A 16,270-nucleotide genomic window follows, 5' to 3' on the forward strand; every position below is an offset into this window, starting at 1 on the left:
AATCAAATGTTAAAGGTGCATAGTCCATACAACTGCCTTTAGGTAAAACATTCTGCTTGAGTCATTCATCTTATAAGCATGGTTAATCTAGCCAGTAGATTTAAAACATTAAGAAGGCATTAAAGGACTAGGTTTAGACTTTGGCAAGGAAAGGGGTTAGAAATGAAGTTTTTTTTTTTCTTTATATATCCATTCAACATCACAAGTAAGTTTATAATTCCACCTAAGGCTTAAAATCATTTGAATTTTAAGATGCAATATTACTCTTGGAATAGTCTGAAGCTTCCAACATTGTCTTTGCAAATTCTTTGTTGGAAAATGTAATCTGAAAAGACAAGTAATTTCTAATTATCCATGTTTCTTTTTTTTAAGCCACATACAGTCACCCACATTCCATGATTAGGCCATTTAATCAATGATCTACTCTAATAGGTGGAAAAGATAAGTAAATTAACAAAGTAAGTAACCTCTAATGTCTTAGCTGGAGATATACCTAAAACCCTCTCTGAAAGATCCTTCCTTTTAGATCAATGATCCCCTATTTGTAAGGATATGTGAATTCAGTGTTTTTAAGAAACAAAGCCCTGAAGTTTGTGGACCCTTGGGAGCATTTTCAGCACCTCAACCCAACCACAAAAATCTCATTGACTTGAATATGCTCTTTAAAATAAGAGAATAGGCTAATGTAAAACCTTATTTGATACATTTCTGAATTTATTGTTTGCCCAGCTCTGCCACACTTAAATCCAATTCATTTGTAAGTCAAGACATCATCCTCCTGGGGTCATTGGTCCTATTCATTAACTAAGGGGAGAAGGCAGAGATCAATCAAACAATATCACCAGCATCACTTTAAAAATTTTGTGGGGAGCAAAGAGAGGATTTTTTAAGAAAAAAAAACTAATGGAGTTTGTTTCAATACTCCGAAGGACCCTGAATTTCACTTTGTAATAGTTCCTAACTGGTACATATGATGATATGTCAATTTTTAAAATTCTTTTCCATTCTCATTGATATTCCAACAACCCCAATACAACAAATCTAGGGTGCATGGACTTTTTTTTTTACCCACTTTGCATCTGAATCTTTGCCTGGTTTCAACTCCACAGAACAAGATGCACTTCCCAGGATATGCTCATCACTGCTAATCTCATCACCATGTTGATAATTCAAGTCCTAGATATTTTACTCCTCTCTCCTCTGGTTGGAGGGCTGGAGGAGAATACTGAGATTCCCTTAATACAGGGTAGTAATAGGACTTCCAATTCACCCGAGTTTTAATCTGTACTCCGGCCTGGTTTCCACAGCATAAGATGCCCTCACAGTGGGTACTCCCTGGTGTCTCCCTTACCCCTCCCTGCACCTGCTTTCCAGCTTTCTTTTCTTTGTTTTCATCCCCAGTTGGATTACAAATTCCTAGTGGACAGGGGCTGTCTTTCTTTTTCTTATTTGTGTTCCCTGCACTATGCAAAGTTCCTAGAACATTGTACTAATGCTTAATAAATGTTTATTAAATTGAAGTGAACATTGTATTTCAATTTAATGGCTTTCCTTTGTAATCCTATGCATTTTATTTTATAAATTACAAAGTCATCTTTAGATTTCATCAGCCTCCAAAGTTATGTCTACAACAATGAATGGGTACGCTATAACAAGGGCTTAAAAGCCCTTGTTATAGTATACCCATTCATAGTTGATGTGATGTTCTCTCCAACAATATAGATAGCAACTCATCCATGACTTTCTATTTTGTTTGACTCTGTCGAATATTCAAATATAGTTTTTGTATCTTCCTGTCTCCTACAAACAGATCAGAGAAATAATGTTTAATTTCTCCTATAAAATTAATAAAAACAGATCAGAGAAATCATATCTTATAATATCTCCTACAAATGAACCAGATCAGAGAACATACCTGTCCTCCTATGAAACAGATCAGAGACAGACAGAAAAACATAATATCAATTTAATGTTTTGTCCCAAGAAGAAAGATAATACAACATGATCACGTGGAGACTTCCCTCCTAAGAGAGAAGCTGGGGACTTCCCATTTCTGAGGGTATATATGGTTTTAGACCACTGATTACAGGGCGTTGTCAGTTTCAATAGTATGATACAGAAATCAACCCATAAGCAAAGAGCTCTTTAACAATTTCAGTTATAACAAGTATAGAGAGAATACAGAAGCATCATGATAAGACTACAAGATTCCAAAAAAGGGTTTGGCAAGGATGAAGACACCCAGATGTTACCATAAGATAGGGACTTACTATCCTAAGGGAAAGAAGTCACTAGGTAGGGTCTTTTATCTGCTAGCTATCTGGGTTTAGGTTTGGAGTTCAGTTGAAGGACATTTTGCTCCTATTAACCCAGGGTTTCATAAAAAATAGTTTTGGGGGCAGCTAGGTGGCGCAGTGGATAGAGCACCGGCCCTGGAGTCAGGAGTACCTGGGTTCAAATCCGGCCTCAGACACTTAACACTTACTAGCTGTGTGACCCTGGGCAAGTCACTTAACCCCAATTGCCTCACTAAAAAAAAAAAAAAAAGAAAGAAAAAAATAGTTTTGGATAATAAGGTACATCCATATATTCATTAACAACTCCTATCCCTGTCTTTTCATTAATTAGTGATTAAAGGTCAACCAACATACAGGGGGTCTCCCACATACCCTCCTCAGTTGTATGGATACCAAAGGAGCATGTGTGCTTTCCATAGTTTGCTCTTCATTCTGATAACATGATTGACCTACTTGTTTTCCTATTAAACATTTCACTGACATCTTTTACATCATCTCTTCTAAGTAACTCAAGTCATTGTCATTCCAGTTAAACTCTACAGATGACTAACATTCTAGATTTCTGAAGAAGAAAAAAAATATATACATATATATGTATGTGTTTATATGTGTGTATATACATACATACATACATACATACATACATACATACATACATACATACATATATGAGTAACTATGCCATTTTTTGGTCTTTGCATCACAATCACCAGATTCAGTGTTTTATACATAGTAGGAGATTTATAAATGTTTGCTGAGTTAGGTTGATTTCCACATTTGTTCTCAAATTATGCTTAGAGAACAAGGACACATTTTAAGAAAAAAAATATATTTATTCTTATGACTCTGAAGTACAGACAAGGTCTCAAACTAACTACTAATAAAATGTTTTCTAGTAGAGAATGCCAGGATTGCTTCAATAAACAAATAACATTCACTCAGTAGCATCATTTGCACACAAACAATTAATGTGCTAATGCCCTTAAAAGTAGTTTGCTCTCTTAGGTAAATTAAACATGCTCCCTGCAATCTTGTTTACACTATTAATTTGGGGAGCAAAATCTTTCTTCATTGATAATGCAAAGGTAAACTTCAGCCTCAGTTAGGTCAAATTACACAAATTTTAAATTAGTGGAATCTAAAAATAATTAGGTCTTTATTGCATAGAGTTGTCTTTTTTTTTAACCTGGTACATTCAAATTCTCAGTCCTATTATACCACTTTTAATGGTTTTAATGTATTTTTAAAGACATCTTGTCTATTTCAAAGATTCTCCTTTGAAAAATATTTAAAGTTTTTTAACAAAATGTAAATCAATGATATCCAATCTTTTTTAGTGAATAAGACTCCCTTTAATTTTGTTTTTTAATTTATAGCCTAACATGCTAAAATGATACTTCTAGGATCTTTTGATTGAGAAAATATAGGGTGACAACCTTAAAATGCTTGAACATGGGGATTTCAAAACAACTTTCTATTTTGAGCACCCTTTTCTCAATGCTCCCCCCACCCATTGAAAAGGTTGTAGGCAGTTGAGCCCATTGAACATAATGGAATATTTGTTAATAATAAAAAATAACCCATAGTTGTTTTTTTGTTACTGAAATTGTTTACCATGTCTTAATATTGGCCTTTATTATAAATAGAATAAGAGTTGAAGGCCACCAAATGAAGAGAATTGAGAGAAAATCAGAGTATGGGGTTGGGCACAAATGCCATCCACCCAACTAAGTTAGGAAAGAAAACTTGAGAGAACTTTTTTTATCAAGCTTTACATCTTATTACTTATCCTCATATTGTTGGTACTATACCAAATCCTAGGTCTCTTACCTCCCACAAACTTTGTTTCAATACTGTATTTATTTTGTTCTACCTTTCCCTTAAGACTGCTTACTGTCTCAAATTCTTCTGTTACATGACTGATCTTCCTAGTTACTGGTCGTGGCTTGGCCCCAGGACAGTAATGTCTTCTCCCTTCATTAAGTACTTCCAACCTGCACAATCTTGACCCTGTACACTGTGTTATCCAACATGTACATCAAGATTAGTCTAGGTTCTTATTTTTTTAATAACTGTATTTCAAAATAATTGTTTTCCTTTTAATTGTATGTCTTTTATATATTTAAAAGCTATTATTATAAGGTGTTCATGGTTTTGACAAGAGTATCAAAGGGGTCCATGTTTCACAGAAATATCAAGAACTCATGCTTTAGAGAATCAGTTTTCATCATGGAAACTGTTCAGCTAAAATACATGATAGAAACCAATGTTAAGGGCTAAAATTCTAGCTAGTCTGTCTAAAATATCCAATGAGTGGTCGCCAATAAATTATAAGCTTTAGCAAGAGTTAGACTTTTAAGCATTTATTAAGGAGAATAAGAATTTGGTAAAGAGAGAGAGAAAGGCCTAGATTCCTATCTATTAAAGGGAGAGCACATTTCTAGCTCCCCTCTCTACCAGCATCCTCAGGAAAAGCCCAAGACAGAGCGCTCGTCTCTTCCTTCTTCCTCCCACTACCCAACATCACTTCCTGATGCCAAAGAAAAGACTCCTGGTCTTGCCCTCAAAGACCTTGGCTTCATGGGCGGAACTCTTCTACAGTAAGTCTCCAGCAGGTGGCATCATTCTAATCGTTACACCAAATGGAGCTCTACCCAGAGGCAGAATTCAAGTTAAACACATAATCAGAGTCATTTTGCCATTTCATTTTCATTGAGAAAAAAATTGAGAAAGTCTTTTGATGTTATGATATGTATTACTTATGTGTGTGTAAGCATGAGTTATAACAGAAGACCACATTTTGTCACATATCCATAGAAGGTCATATCTTCCTAGTTGTAATTCTGTTTATGATGTTTTTTTATCTTCACTAACCATGGACAGAATAAAAGATTTGGGACTGAAGTCACTGGTTTACAATGTTGGCTCGCTAATTATAAAACCAAGTCACTGAATAACTCTGGGTCTGTTTCCTCATCGGTAAAATGAGAAAATTGGAGTAGATGATCCCTACAGTCCCTTCCAGTTCTAAATCCTATAATCCTTGATAAAAACATGTATCAATTGAATCTAAGGGCTGATGTAAGATGCATTAAGTGAGGTACCTAAGTACATAGTCCTATGGTATAATATTTTAGAGGAGTGAGAGAAAGAAGATATGGAAAGTTATATGACAAAAGAAGTATCTCATGGATTTCCTACTTCCAATGACCTTATGGAAACAGATTCATTCTCATGAAAATTTCAGTGCTTTACTTTAATTTGTTTTTTGGGATATTATCTCCCAAATTCTCTTCTTTAGAGTGGCAGCTGTCAAGGCTTTTGTGATCCCAACTGTAGCTCCTTTCTCTCTCTCTGTCTCTGTCTCTCTCTCATTTAAGCATGTTTTTTTGACCCAGAAACTCTGGATTTTGGTTATGATATTTTTAGGAGTTTTCATTTGTGGGTTTCTTTCAAGTGGTGATTAACATATTCTATTTTTACTTGACCAAAGGTTCTGAGCAATTTCCCTTTACCTTTTCTTGAAATACAATATCCAAGCATGTATTTTTGTCATGATTTTAGGTAGTCTGATTATTCTCATATTATTTCTCATTGACCAGTTTTCCAGTCAGTTGTTTTAAATATGATATTGCTTATATTGTTTTATGATTTTTACAACTTTTGATTTTATTTTAGAAATTTCTTACTGTCTCACCAAGTAATTCTTTTTCTGTTTGGCCTACTTTAATTTTCAGGTCATTCAATTATTGGCTAAGATTTTCTACCATTTTTTTCTCAGGTATTAATTTTTATTGCAATAGCCACTATGCTGGAAGTTTATTGGCATTAATTGAAGAGACTCAATCAAAGTCTGTCAATCTTGGATAAAATTGCTGAATGTTACTGTTCAGTCCTTTCTGACTCTTCATGACCCCATGGACCACAGACAATGCTGTCCATGGGGTTTTCTTGGAAAAAATACTGTAGTGGTTTGCCATTTCTTTCTGCAGTAGAATAAGATAAACAGAGGTTAAGTGACTTGCCCAGGGCTACACTATTAATTAGTGCCTGAGGATGGATTTTAACTCAAGTTTTCCTGACTCCAGGCCCAGTGCTCTATCCACTGAGTCACCCAGATATCTGTGCTTGGATAAAATAGCAAAATAGTTTGGACACCAGAAATCAAATGACAGACCAGTCTAGGGAGAGAGTACCTTCAGCTTATCTCCTGAGAAGAAAGATGCCTTTGGAACTCTACAGAGAGCCAAGGAAAAAGCTAAACTATACTTAATGGAATATCATGAAGATTCTACCAGAGGAAAAAAAAAAAGACTTCTATTCAACTATGAATGGCATGTTATACCTTTGCCACGATTACTTTTTAAACTTAGCTTACTTTTTTCCTGGATACTGAATGTACTCAGGAGAGTATGTTACTGGTTTAGAAGTAGAACATTTTGTACCAACTGCTCTTATATCACCTTAATAAATCACTTAGTATATCACCTTAGTAAAAATGGATTTCTAAAGATTCATTAACTGTGACTGGATAATAGATATGGATCGATAATCCTGGGGAGAACTTTTCTATGATTTTTGTTTTGTTTTGTTTTCATGAGGAACAGCACAGGAAAACCATTCTCAACCCTTCAATGTTACCACCACTCTTTGGAGGAAAAAAATCATTGACCTCTCTGTACTCAGCCTGCAAGTATGAAAAATGGTTTGTTTCACAATTTCACCAACAATGAAATATTTTAAAAGAGAAAAAAAGAAATTTACATAATTACTTTTTATATATTTAAAAGGAATAGCAGGTTGCACATAATAGATTTTCTCTTTCATGTGCAATCATCTTTTTATTATACTATGTTATGGAAATGCTTGTTTTATTCCATAAATTAAAAATAAAATAAATACATTTTTTTAAAAGGAAAAAGAAAAGTAATGATTTGGTTTAATATGTGATAAGTGAGAGTTTGGCTTTTTCCATGCAATATTATTTTCTAGAGAGGATGATTAGTCCAAACTCTCATATTTTTCTACCTTTCTTCTGTTTGTATTTGATTAAATCCTGTTACTCTTCCTGATGTTATCTTATGAATAGCCAATAACACCTCTTTACATAATGTATTGATTGTTAAGACCATATAGACTGCATATGGTGGTTCTTATTTCTTTTCTGAGGAGAAATAGTGACTATAGAAATGCTAACTTGTCTGTTCCATTTATCATCTATTTCTTGTCTTCTTTTCAATTCCACCCACAAATGCTCTCAAGATAATCTGGCTCATATGGAACTCACATCAAGTTCTTAGAAGACTGGTTTTTCCCTCAAATGAGTTTCACTGAAAAGGTGATGTTGCTTACAATTTTCCACTCTTCTCTTTTGTCTCAGTTATATTAAGAGCAACACAGCTAAATAATGGAGAAGCTCGTCCAGGGCAATGAGGCAATGAGGGGCAATGAGGGTTAAGTGATTTGCCCAGGGTCCCACAGCTACTAAGTGTCAAATGTTTGAGGCTGCATTTGAACTCAGGTCCTCTGGACTCCAGAGCCAGTGCTTTATCTATTGTCCCACCTAGCTGCCCACCAGGTTATGAATTCTTTTGACCATACCATATCAAATGGACACGTGTAAAAACCCTTGGTTCTGTGCAGTGCATTTTTGCTTCCTCAAACAGTGGCAAAGTAACAGAAAAAAGGAATAATATATGCTAAAAATTGCGGAATTCTTAAATATTGACTATTGATACTGTAAGTTTACAATCGAGTCCCATTGATCTGTCTTGCCACCCTATTAGAAGAAATGAATTACACTTTACAGTTACAGTTTCTATGAATAAAAACATTATAGTTCACAGAAATAAAAACTGATATCCTTAGTCTAAATCAAGTGAGAGGATCACAGGTTCCTTTTGAAAAGAAAAATTAAGAAGGTTAGAGAGTCGGGGTTATCTTGGACCTAAAGGCAATAAGAATTATAATTTCACTTAACACTTCAGTAACCTCACCTTGAAGTGCTCGTTATGAGTATAAGAAAGCAGTTCACCATGGAGATAATTTTACCTTCTGAGCCAACAACTGCTGTTAAAGTTGAAGGAGAGGAATTTTAAAAAAGAAAAATCTTTAGATGCTCTACACGAAATAGAAATATATTTTATACATTATGAGTGCAATGTAGAGGTACATAATGGGAAATTTGGTAAAATGTTTTAGAAAATATGCTTTGGGTCAATAAATGAAAGAGACTAATGGTAGACACTCGTACATACTAATACATTTGGCGAGAGAACGGAGCTGAGAGCCTGGACACGTGTTCCCAAGCTCTTCTGCCCGCAGTAGCAGAGGAACTCCTACATCGACAACCTTATGGCGGACAGGACCTGTCAGGACACGACCGTAGTGGGATATAAGGACTCGCCCTCGGTCTGTTCCTCCCCTCCGTACCTGGGAACTTCGGCAATATCACTCCAGCTGAAGTAGCTGTGTTGGTCAGCAAAAATCGTTCAAGTTTCTTCGTAAATAGGCTGACACTTGGGGGCCAGAAATGTTCAGTGATCAGGGATTCGCTGCTGCTCCATGAAGAGTACACCATGGACCTTTGTACTAAGAGCACTGGAGGTGCTCCCACTTTCAACCTTAGTGTTACCATGACTGCCAAGACGCTAGTCCTGCTAATGGGGAAGGAAGGTATCCGTGGGGGAAGGAATGGTCAACAAGAAGTGTTATGAAATGGCTTTCCACCTTAGACGCTCTCAATACTGACCTTCCCTGCTCCCCCGCTTCTTCCCCAAGGCTTCTGCACCATTTCCCTCACCAATGGCTGCTGCCAAAACTACAGTTGGGGGGGGGGGGCGGGTCCAGGTTGGATAGACGAGCGCCCCCCCCCCCTCCTTTCCTTTTGAACCTCCTTCCTGTGTATAGTTGGGAAGTTTGTTTTTTTTTTTTTTTTGGAAAAAAAAATTTCTGGAAACTCATATTGGAATATGAATAAAAGATTCTACTAATACATTTGAAAAGCAGTGATTTGGAAGATGTGGTCCTAGGGCCCTTAAATGAAGATTATTGAATTATTGGCTCATAGTTAGCTAATAATTAAAAAGAATCATCTATGCATCTCTAGCAAGATCCTAATAATCTCTCATTCTAGAATTATTCTAGTTCTTGGTCATACAAAATGCATATCACTTTACTTCCTATTCAAAAGTCTACTATGGTAAGCAAAGTCCTCTAAAGATACATAAGACACTTCTGCTTTCAGATAGTACAGTCTCATTACATTTTTTCCCTTCTTTCCTTGTTCAATATGTAGCTCACACACAATTTGCAGAGGAGACATATTTGCAGAGCTGTGTGACTTCAGGGGCAAAATTCAAAATCATGCTTCCTATCTTTGAACTTCCATTATCATAAAAAGGTTTTATTTTCTCTTTGTCTTGCCCCTCTCTTTATCGTTAGAAGAATGATGATATAATGGTATTCATTATCAGTCCACATCAAGTCATGTAGACAGCAGTTAATGACAGAAAAATAATGCATCATGGAGCTCTTTGTGTTATAGGACCTTAATGCAAAGAATAAATTGCATCATAGTTTTCTGTTTCAGGGATGTTGGTGGTGATTTGTCCGAGTAAGCAGAACTTTGTTTAATAACCACAGTTCATAACAGAAGTCAGACAATTGCTGTCAACCTAAGACTGCCATTGAATATTTCTTCCTGCTAGTAGCATTCTAGTCATCCTCAGATTGATTCTTACATTTCAGCTTCTGTAATATGAGTAATTACATCCCCACAGCCTCTCTCTTTGACAGTATAGAATAGTCTGAATTGCCTAATAGGTCCTGTTTTGCCCTTTGCATTCCAGGTTTAAAGTCTCTGATGAAATATCTATGAGACTTGAAAATAAGTGCTTAAGGAAGTCATAGCCTACACTTTTTTTTTTTAAAGCTTTCAATATAAAGAAAAAACTCCCTATTATTTTAAATCCCTCAAAAATCTACTATTACATAAACTGGTATATCCAGGTGGTGCAGTAGATAGAATACTGGGCCTGTAGTCAGGAAAACCTGAGTTCAAATCCAGCCTCACACACTTACTAGCTATGTGACACTGGGCAATGCATTTAACCCTGGTTGCCTCCGTTTCTTCATCTGCAAAATGAGCTTTACAAGAAAATGGCAAACCACTACAGTAACTTCTCCAAGGAAACTCCAAATGGGGTCACAAAGAGTGTAACATGACTGAAAAAAAAAAATAACAGCAACAATTTAGAAAGGCCATGGTCACCCACTGCATCCTGGGCCGTGGCCAGTTTTCTTGACCTTTGTCTTGCCACTGGATTTTAATGACTTTTGAAGAAAGAGTGAAGCTTATGACTTTGCACAGTTTTGCCTAATAGCCAATTCATGTGCAAGTCAAGACATCACCCTGATCATTCATCCTCTTCAAGAATGAAGGATAAATGACAAAAACTATTACCATTTACTCAGATTTTTAGGATGCCTTGCTAGTGCTGTAACTATGATCTTTGATGCAGAGAACTAGCAAAAGCACTTTAAAACAACTGAGGTGAAGAAGGAATACCTCAACACTAGTCCAGTATTATAGACCACAGTATACATTGACTTTTCCCACCTCTTACTCATCTAATCAGTTTCCAAATCTCTTTGATTATCTCTACAAAAACTGTCATGTCTGAACCCTTCTCTCTATTCACATAGCCACTACCCTTTGAAAGTTTATAATTACTTATCAATTGGGCTACTAGTATAGCCTCCAAATTGCTTTCCCTATCTTAAGTCTGTTTCTCATTCCCCTCTCCAACTCATTCTCCCCTCAGCTGTCAAAATTATTTTCCAAATAGCATAAATCTGACCCTTTCGCTATCCTGCTCAAAAACTCCAGCAGTCCACTATTTTCTTTAGGATAAAATGCAAACTCCTTTGTTTGGCCTTGAAGGTCAGACAGTCATCAATCATTTATTAAGAGCCCACTATGTGCAGACATTATTCTAAATACTGGGGGATATAAAGAAATATAAAAGTGTACCCATTCTCAAGAAGCCTACATTCTCCTACTGGTGAAGAAAATGTGAAAACAAACATGTAAAAATGAAACACACACAGGATAAAATAGAGGAAGCACTGCCATAAAAGGTATTTGGGAAAAGCTTCTTATAGAAGGTAAAGATTTTGGCTGAGACACTAAGGGAGTCGGAAGTTAGCAGGCAAAAATAAGAAGGCAAAACATTACACTCATGAGACATAGCCAATGAAATGTCCAGATTCAGGATGTGGCCTAACTTGTTCAGGGAAAGGTAAACATGTAATATAAAATAATATCATATAAATATGAAAATATATGTATGAATTACATATACACAAATGTATATACAGAAGCACTAAATATGTGTGTATATTTTACATGGATAGGCAGATCATAGAGAAAGATAGACAAAATATGCCTACATGTATACATGTTATTTTCTTTAATTGAATGGAAACTCCACTGAGGGCAGGGACTTTTCTTTTTCTGTTTGTGTACCTAGCACCTAGCATTGTAACTGGCACAAAACTCATTTGTCTCCCCAAAACAGCTTCCTCTTTCGACCTTACTGATTTTTTTCAGTCTTCCAGTTTTACAATTTTGTAACCTTGGTATTATCATCAATTTCTCCTTCTCATGTACCTCACCTATTCAATCAACTACCAGATCTTGCCATTTCTATTTCCTCAACATGTCTTTCATTCAATTCCTTCTCTTTGCTCTCACAGCCACTAACTTAGTTCAGTCCCTCTATCACCCTCTGCCCAGACTATTGTAATAGTTTGCTCATTTTCTTTCCTGAATCAAGTCTTACCTCACTCCAGGCCATCTTCCATACTGCTGTAAGTGATTTTCCTTAAGTGTAAATCTGACTGTGTCAGTCTCTCCACATATTTCATAAATTTCATATACTTAATAAATTTCATTGGTTCTCTATTGTCTTTAGGATATAATACAAACTCCTCTATTTAGCTTTTTAGGCCCTTCTTCCCCAGTAGTATCCTCAATCTCTCATTCCAGCCTCACTGGACTTTATTCCATTTTTCACATACTCATATAGCCCCTTTCATTTAATATTTAGCTCAAACACAATTTTTTTGCATGAAATCTTTCCTGTCCCCACCCTACATCTAGTGCCCTCCTGCCCTCAACTACCTTGTACTTTTTTGTACTACATTGTATTTACTTGACTTACACATATATATACACATACACACACATATATACATATACATATATACGCACACACTATATATTTACCTTTCTTTTTGTAGGGCAATGGGGGTTAAGTGACTTGCCCAGGGTCACACAACTAGTAAGTGTCAAGTGTCTGAGGTTGGATTTGAACTCAGGTACTCCTGAATCCAGGGTCGGTGCTTTATCCACTGTGCCACCTAGCTGCCACTATATATTTACTTCTTTATGCCTTGTCTTCCTGGTCATAATGTAAGTTCCCTGAGAGTAAAAATCAATGCATTTATAATTTGTATCTCTTGATCCTAGCACAGTGCCTGGTATATAAAAGATGATTAACAAATCTACATTGATCGATTTATTGATTGATAATTTTTGATTGATTGGCTGAAATCATAGGAGTGGGTATAGACTAAGAGCTCAGAAAGCTGAGAGGCTACTGCTTAGAATATGGCTGCCTCAGGAGGGCCAGAGGGGAACCAACAAAGGAAGATCTGGCATTGAGGTGAAAGAAGTATGTCATCTGGTAGTTTCCTATTTGAACTAACTAGTTCTTGTTAACTTGTGTCTATGCGGCTAAAGTAATGAAAGTCCCATCAAAATGTAAATATAAAACATTTAAAAGATCTACAATATTTTACAAACATGATTTAAAATCTTCATTTCCACTAAATTTTAGTAACCTGGGCTAAAATGATGGTCATCATCCTCATTTATAGTTTCTTTCCTCAATACCACTTCCATAAACATCATAGGAATAGAAAATTGGCAACCATAGGATGTAAATTGGCACCCTCGAAATATTCTTCCTTGATCATTTGCTCTTAATAATGATCTGATGGTGGTTTTCTGCTTTCTAAAGGGGGGAGGCAGGGTTAAACATATAAAAAGTGAGATTAAGGACCTCATGAATAGACGAAATGAGTGATATCTACATGAGACCAAGAAAATGCATTTGGAAATAAGAATAGTATGCAAGTTTGCATCTGATAGTATCTTAACAGCATGATCAAATTGCACTTATTAATTGAGATTGGTGCTTTCTAGGAGTAAAATTGGCATTTTGTGGATAAAGTGGACGATTGTTACCTTGGCAGGCTGAAACAAATAATTGATCAATTGTGTGCAAGATGTCAATAATGATAGTGAGAAAGAAGGTGATGATATTGACAGAAAAGGAGGAGGAAGATGAGAATAAAGGATACGAGTAGGGAGTAGACAAGTAGATATAATGACATAGCAAATAAAGGGTTTTGTGGTTTTTTTTTTTCATTTCTCCTTAATGAATCAGGAGGGCACAATGAAAAAGGCCTTATTTTACATCCTGGATCCATAACTTTCTAGATTTATGGCTTTTGGAAAGTCACTGAATCTTTTTGAGTCTAAGCTTTTGTCTTTTATATTGCAAACATAATTGTGCTACCACCCTCATATTATTTTAAAAATCAAATAACTGTAAACCATTTTGTGAAGTGTTATACAAGTATTAAACTTTTCTCATTATTGTCATATTTCCTAAAAAAGTCAGTATTTTAATGATGTTTAATCAAAAGGTATTTAAAATTTTAAAATACCTTAAATAATAGAACAGATGAGAAGGATTAATATTATTTTATGTTTTATAGTGGCTAAATACATGATCCTACCCAAAATAAGAAACTGAAACAAAAATTGCAATCCAAATTGTATACTAATGCACCATTCTTAGATCTATTGCTTTGAACAGGCTACTGGTATGTGCCTCCTTCTGGCTAAAAGTAAAATTTGTTGGGGAGGTTTACCAAAGGGGCATTTTGGTAACAAGGTCAAAGGAAAATAAATGCAGGGAGTGGAGCCAAGATGGTGGAGGAAAGACTGGGAGTCCCCTGAGCTCCCAACAAACTCATTCACACACTCCAAAAATAATGCCATAAGAGAACATCCAGAGCAGCCTAACCCACATAAGAACAGAGTGAGACTATTTTCCAGCCAAAGATGGCTAAATAAGGTGACTGGGATCACCTGCTGTTCAGGGTGAGAGAGGAGCTTGCCTTGTGGTACAGACACTGTCTGGGACAGACAACACCTCCAGGGCCTTGGAGGCTTTGGTGCCAGCAGCTTTTTCTGAGGCTCAGCTTGTGGACTGGTGAGGAGGGTTAGTGGTTGGCCAGGGTGAAGGGGCTGTGGGCTCTGCTGGAGTTGGGGTGAAGTGCCCAGGTTCTGAACCAGTGGGCTAACTAGAGTACTGGTAGCCCAGTGGGGGAGGGGCACAGGCACACCAAGCTTCCAACCATAGGGAATCAGATTTCAATCAGATATCTGCTTCTGGGTTGAGATGAGTAGTCAAAGAAAGCAGCAGACCATACATAGAAAGCTTTTTTGGGGACAGGGTAGAAGAGAATACACCCTCAGAAGAAGATAATAGCTAAGTCAAAGTGCCATCATACAAAGTTTCCAAGAAAAATATGAATTGGTCTCAGACCATGGAAGTGCTCAAAAGGGACTTTGAAGAAAAAGTAGGAGAGATAGAAGGAAGATTTAGAGAGGTAGAGGAAAAATGGAAAGATTAAATGAGAATGATGAAGGAGAGTCATGAGAAAAAAAGTCAACAGCTTGAAAAGCCAAATGGAAAAGGAGATACAAAAGCTCACTGAAGATAATAATTGCCTAAGAATTAGGATTGAACAGATGGAAGCTAGTGACTTTATGAGAAACCAAGAAAATCCAAATGAATTAAAAAAAAAAAAAGAGGGAAATATGAACTATCTCCTTGGAAAAACAGCTGACCTGGAAAATAGATCCAGGAGAGATAATTTGAAAATCATTGGAATACCTGAAAACCATGACCAAAATCAGAGTTTAGACAGCATCTTCCAAGAGACTGTCAGGGAAAATTGCCGTGATAATCTAGAATCAGAAGGTAAAATAGAAATTGAAAGAATCCACTGATACCCTCCTAAAAGAGATCCCCAAAAGGAAAATTTCCAGGAATATTATAGCCAAATTCCAGAGCTCCCATGTCAAGGAGAAAATATTGCAAGCAACTTTAAAAAAGGAATTAAAATACTATGGAGCTATGGGGCAGCTAGGTGGCGCAGTGGATAGAGCACCGGCCCTGGAGTCAGGAGTACCTGAGTTCAAATCTGGCCTCAGACACTTAACACTTACTATCTGTGTGACCCTGGGCAAGTCACTTAACCCCAATTGTCTCACTAAAAAACAAACAAACAAACAAACAAAAATACCATGGAGCTATAATAAGTATAAAACAAAATCTAGCAGCATCGACATTAAAGGACTGGAGGGCATGGAATATGATATTCCAGAGGGCAAAGAAACTGGTACTACAACCAAAAATCATCTACCCAGCAAAACTAATTATAATCTTTCAGGGAAAAAATGTGACTTCAATGAAAATGAGGAGTTTCAGGCATTTGTGATGAAAAGACCTGAACTGAATAGAAAATTTGACTTTCAAATACAAGACCCTAGAGAAGCATAAAAAGGTAAACAGAAAAAAAAATCATGAGGGATATTAAAAGATTAAACTGTTTACATTCCTACATGGGAAAATGATACTTCTAACTCATAAGAACTTTCTCAGTATTAGAGCAGCTGAAAGGAATATAATTAGAGGGCACAGGTATGAATTGAATATGAAGGGATGATATCTGTAAAGCATTTATTTTTTTGTTTATCCTTGTTTTTTTGGGGGGGGCAGGCAGGGTGGGGTGTCTTATGTCTGGGGCTGGTTTTGGGCTCGGGGCCT

The 16,270-nt window shown here is 36.3% G+C and overlaps 1 pseudogene; it reads left to right on the forward strand.

Annotated features, from left to right (window-relative positions):
- Positions 1–9,047, forward strand: part of LOC122747209 — a 46,392-nt pseudogene extending 37,345 nt beyond the window's left edge.
- Positions 9,048–16,270: the final 7,223 nt, after the last annotated feature.

This window comes from Dromiciops gliroides, chromosome 3 (genome assembly GCF_019393635.1).
Source record: "Dromiciops gliroides isolate mDroGli1 chromosome 3, mDroGli1.pri, whole genome shotgun sequence".
Classification (NCBI taxonomy): Eukaryota; Metazoa; Chordata; class Mammalia; order Microbiotheria; family Microbiotheriidae; genus Dromiciops; species Dromiciops gliroides.